Genomic DNA, 6,000 nt, shown 5'->3' with positions numbered 1-6,000 from the left:
CTTTTCTATATATGTTGAATTTATCCCCACATTTTCTTGGAGCACTTTCGTACTCAACAATCTCATAAAATTAAGTTCAAATAAAAAAAAAAAAAAAAAACACATGGAGTAAGGGAGTGATAACAATTAAACCTCTAAACTTTTAATAATTGTACTAATTGAAAGTTTAGGGGTTGAACATGTGTATCTTTTGTTTTCATTTTATTTAAGGTAGATCAATATATTTGTAAATCCTGAATCTCCGAATCTTTAAAGTCTTTTAAAAATTTTTGTAATAGCCTTAGTGAAAGAAAGTTAAGAAGAAATTTTATTAAAAGTGTATTTGATGAGTGACATTATTGAGGTGTCATGGTTTAAGTGACATAGTTGGTATGTAATTGTAGCATAAAGTAAGAAAGGTTAAAGAAAATTTGGTTTAAGTGTTTGTGTTACCGTCAAATAAAGGTTAGTAATGTCACGCCTCCTCCCAAACTACCTACTAGCTTAGCCCGAAAGACGACATGAAGTCGACTGACATCATTCTCCTTTAACCATACTTGCCAACTCTACTGAACCCTTAAACCTGATAAACAGGCTAATCTTATATATAAAATATTTTACATGCAACACAACACAGGACAACCTAGATAATCCATAGACATACATAAAATGCAACCCTGAAATAACCCACTTTTTAAAAATAAGCTTGATAGAAACATCATAGCAAAAAAAAAAAAAAAGGTGTACCAACTAGGATTTACACAACCACAACACCTAGAGCTTACACAAACTGTAAACTATCTAATTGTTACAACTCTACCTACGTACTAGCAATTGATCCGGAGATTTTAGATGACTATGGCAGTCCATCAGACAGTGGAAGTTTGATCTCTACCTGGAAAGTGGGAAAACATTTTGAAAGGGTGAGCTATAAAGCCCAATAGTGCTAAATTTAAAACTGTTAATCTGGAAACCATAACACAAGATAAACCTTAAACATTTAATCTGTTTAATCAAAGTGTTAAATATAAACGTATAATAATAACAACTTTATCAATCTCTCAAAAAGTACGTCATTGAAATCTAGCAAGCATATCTGTTGGGGCAAAACTTGACCTAATTTTATATGTTTAATTTATTTACCATAGCATGCATATATTTATTTTCCTTATATTTTGTACAAACTATGAAACTAGACTCCATTACAAATCCAATGCAATGAAAATCAACTTAAACAAAATCTAAATGAAGAAAAATGGGCAATTTGAAGATCAAGGAAAAAATTGTAAATAATTAGAAAGAATTCAAAATTTCATTACGCGCAATCAACCTCAGAGTTACAAGTTCTTACCTTGACACAGTCAACCAACCACCCACACACTCCATCTCTACGTGGCATGTGAGCCTCATTTGACATGAAATAATTTTGGATTTTTCAAATCCCAAACGCAACCACCTTTCCTCCTCTCATTCAACGCCACGTGTCAGCCACTAGTGCTCCATGTCACAATTATAACCCTTCAAACACGATTGTGTGGCACTTATTCTGCTCGATCAACAAGTCAGTCGTTCAAAATTCGAAATCCATGAACAAACTCGCTGTATGATGTAGTCTCCCTTCACGTTCTTGAGAAAATGGTTTTATAAAACGTGAGAGAGAAAATAAATTGTTGAAAACATCATAAACGAGAGCATTGAAGACTGTCAATTGCAAAGAGTGCGACAAGGCTCGGGCGGGGGTTCAACTACTATGGTACCCCTTATAGTACATATTGAGATTTTTAGCCTTGGCAAGCTTGCATATGAAAATGTCGAAATGTCACATTGTAGCTCGGCGACACTAAAATGAAAGCAATAGACTAAGCAATAAAGAAAACATAAAGACAAGGTAAATTGGGGGTATTTGGACATGCGACCATAGGCAAACACGCCCTAAACAAGCATGTTTGTGACATTCTCCCTCGCTTAAACAGTTGACGTCCCTATCGACTGGTGAAACTTGAATTCTTCTATCTTTTGCATCCAGGCTTCTAGATCTTCACACGTTCCCAACCGGTTTCCTCCACAGGAAGGTTCTTCCACTTTATCAGGTACTCATGGATCTTTCTTGTGAGTCTTCTACCCTTTCTTACTCGTTTAGCCAGAATTTCTTCAACATCTTTGACTTCTTTCTGACTAAGGTCGATAATTGGGCGAATTACGACATTCTGCTGCAGGTCTTCGGTATCTTGATGGTAGAGTTTAAGGTTACTCGCATGAATTACTGGATAGATTTTCATCCATGTGGGTAACGCTACTCTGTAAGATGTATTCCTTACTTTTTTCAGCACTTCTACTGGCCTTCGTACTTTCTGATAAGACACTGGTCTTTGCGTCCTCGAAACCTGATCTGTTCTGGTCGTAATTTGATGAGTACCTGGTCTCCTGCCCAAAACTCAAAAAACCGTCACTTCTTATCTGTCCACTTCTTCATCCGCCTCGATGCCTTTTCTAGGTATGCTCGGGCGATGTCATTTGTCTGTTACCATTCCTTCATAAAATTGTGAGCTTGGAGGTTCTTCCCTACATAGGGATGATTGACAATGTGTGGCAATACAGGTTGCCTACCAGAAACAATCTCAAACGGACTTCTCCCAGTAGATGAACTTGTCTAAGCGTTGAAACAGAATTGGGCTACATCCAACAGCTGGACCCAATTGTTTTGTCTTGCGTTTAGAAAATGACGTAAATATTCCTCAAGCATGCGATTGAATCACTCAGTCTGACCGTCACTCTAGGGTGGTAAGTTGAGGATATTTTCAGACTCATCCCCAAGAAGGTAAATAACTCCGTTCAGAAGGAGCTAATAAATCTACCATCTATGTCACTCACTATACTTGTCGGGACTCCTCACAACTTAACAACATGCTTGAAGAACAATTGAGTCGTCATTTCAGCTGAACACAGCTTGGTGGTGGGGATGAAAGTGACGTACTTTGAAAATCGATCAATGATGACCAAGATGGCCTCAAAGTCACCTACCTTGGGAAGATGGGTGATGAAGTCCATAGAAAGACTCTCTCAAGGTTTTGTTGGAACTGGCAGAGGGTCGAGAAGTTTGGCAACCTTCACTTTCTCTACTTTATCCTGTTAGCAGATGAGACACGTCTTTGTGTATTGCATGACATCATCTCTCACGTTTCGCCAAAAGTAACCCTTCTTCAATAAGGCGTACGTCCGTTGCCATCCGGGATGGTCAGCCCATATAGTGTCGTGACACTCGTGCAACAATTTCTTCCTTAAGTCCCCTACTCTACGGACGTATAGCTGATTACCCTTTGTTACTAAAAAATCCTCCTCAACCCAAAACTGTCATGTTTTGCCCGCCTTAGCTAAATTTATGACATTTTGAGCAGCACGATCTTTCTGTAAAAACTCTCTCAAGGTATCTCTGACTGACCCGTCAATCTCACTTGTTTGAAGGTGAGCTAATAGGCATATAGCTACATGTTCATGTTTCCAACTTAGGGCATTAGCAACCTGGTTGCTCGACCCCTTCTTATGTTCAAATTCGAAGTCAAACTCGACCAGAAATTCCTGCCATCTTGCTTGCTTCAAAGTCAACTTTGACTGGGTAAAGAAGTGGCAGGTTGCTCTATTGTCCGTCTTCAACACAAATGACGAACTTAGTACGTATTGTCTCCAAGCCCTCTAACAATGTACTACCACAAGCATCTCTTTTTCAAACACGGTATATCTCTTTTCAGCTGCATTCAGCTTTCTAATTTCGTATGTGGTCGGGTGCCATTCTGCAGAAGCACACCCCCAACACATAATTGGACGCATCTATCTCAACCTCGAAAGTTTTGGTCACATCAGCAATCCCCAAAATTGGCCCCTCCATCATGGTTTGCTTCAGACCATCGAATGCAGCTTGACACTCAGGGTTCTAACCCCATTGAACATCTTTTTTTCAATAACTTAGTCAGTGGACTTGCTCATTTGGAGAATCCCTCGAAAAATTGACGATAATAATTTGCTAACTCGAGGAAGGAGCGTAACTTCGAGACTGATTTTGATACTACCCAGTCACATATCGCAGCAATCTCCCCTTCTTCCATCCCAATTCAACCACACTTTATCACATTGGCTCAAGAAGTTTATCCGCTCTTGTGCAAATGAGCATTTTTCTATCTTGACAGACAGGTTGTTCTCCTTCAATTTCTGAAAAACCTTTTGTAGGTGGTCTCTATCTTCTTCCATGGTCGAGCTATAGACTACTATATCATCCAAGTAGACCACTACGAACTTGTCGAGATATTCATGGAAGACCTGGTTATCAACGTACAAAAGGTTGCAGGGGCATTGGTAAGACCAAATGGCATTATGAGGAACTCAAACGCTCCATATCTGGTGACACAGGTTGTCTTAGGCTCGTCTCCCTCTGCAATCTTACTTGGTAATATCCCGACCACAAGTCCAATTTTGAAAAATACTTTGCCCCATGTAAGCGATCAAACAAATAAGTAATTATGGTAATTGGATATTTGTTGTGAATCGTGAGCTTGTCCAAGGCACAATAGTCGATACACAATCGTAAACTCTCATCCTTCTTATTCTTCTGGAAAAGAATTGGGGCCCCATACGGAGCTTTTGCAAGCCTAATAAACCCTACATTCAATAACTCATCTAATTGTTTCCGAAGTTCAACTAACTCTGGAGGCGTCATACGATACGCATTCTTCGCAGGCGGTTTTGCCCCTGACACTAACTCGATCTCATGATCAATCATCCTTCGAGGTGGTAAAGACTTGGGCAAACTACCGGGCATCACGTCACGATACTTCTATAATACGCACAGAATATCCTTAAGGACTGTCTCCCCTGGGTTCTCTGACTGATCAAGTGGAATGGCCATAAATGTTGGTTTGTCTCGAGTGAGACCTTTCTTTAATTGCATGGCCGAAATCATTTTCAACCCATCTGGTTGACGAAGGTCGGTCTGTACAACAGAGGGGGCCGATCCATTGATCACCAAACATTTGGCCAAAGGCATTGGAATCACCTGGTGTTCAAGTAGAAACTCCATTCCTAGCACCACATCAAAGTCATCCATTTTTACCACCATAAAATCTATGAGACCACTCCATCCTCCCAACCTTATCATCATTTGTTTCACTAGCCCGATGATAGATAGGGCAGCAGAATTCATGGCTTTACTCTTCTCGCATCCTTCTCCCAACAGGGATTCAAATGCTTAGCTTCTGCTTCCGTTATAAAATTGTGGGTGGCACCGGAATCAATCATAGTGCTTTTGGTCGACTTCTGGTTGATCCAGGTGTCAACGCATATTAAGCCTCTTTCCACTGGTATGCTCGTCTTCTCCTTCTTTTTTAGAGAGGACAAAAATTTCAAGGCCCTCATTCGAGGGTTATCAACTTCCTCCGTCTGGTCTACTTCTCTCTTGGTTTGACCTAGTCGGTCATCTAAATCTGAGGCTAAGGAAGCCTGGAATGCATCGAAAGCATTTTTTTCGGACATTCTCTAGCCAAGTGTGGTCCCTTACATATGAAACAACTGAAAGGACGATTGAACACATTCTGGTTACTTGGTCCTCACCAGGTGTTTCCAGTATTCGATTGGTGGGGCCTACGATCTCTATTAAGACGTTTATCCCCTCTAGCAGTTTTAAGAGAACTTAGGCGGTTGTTCTTATTCTCTTAAACAAGGAACTTGGATGACGTCTCACATCCTAAGAAACGTTAGATAGGTCAAACAGCCACTCGCTGCAGTGTACGCTGATGTGAGGTCTTGAACCCTTTGTTCATATAACTTTGTCTTTGCCCACGACTTCAACCCTTTGACAAAACAGAAAACTTTGTCTTTCTCGAACATGTCGCATATGTCCAACATCAGCCCTGCAAATTCTTTCACATACTCCAAAATACTATCGGTGTGTTTCAGCTCGTGTAACTTTTTGTCGAGCCAAGATCTCAACATTTTCGGGGAAGAATTGTAAGTGAAGTTCTCTCTTCAAAGCAT

Source organism: Cucumis melo, chromosome 7 (genome assembly GCF_025177605.1).
Source record: "Cucumis melo cultivar AY chromosome 7, USDA_Cmelo_AY_1.0, whole genome shotgun sequence".
NCBI classification, from domain to species: Eukaryota; Viridiplantae; Streptophyta; class Magnoliopsida; order Cucurbitales; family Cucurbitaceae; genus Cucumis; species Cucumis melo.
This window is presented reverse-complemented; position numbering follows the sequence as displayed.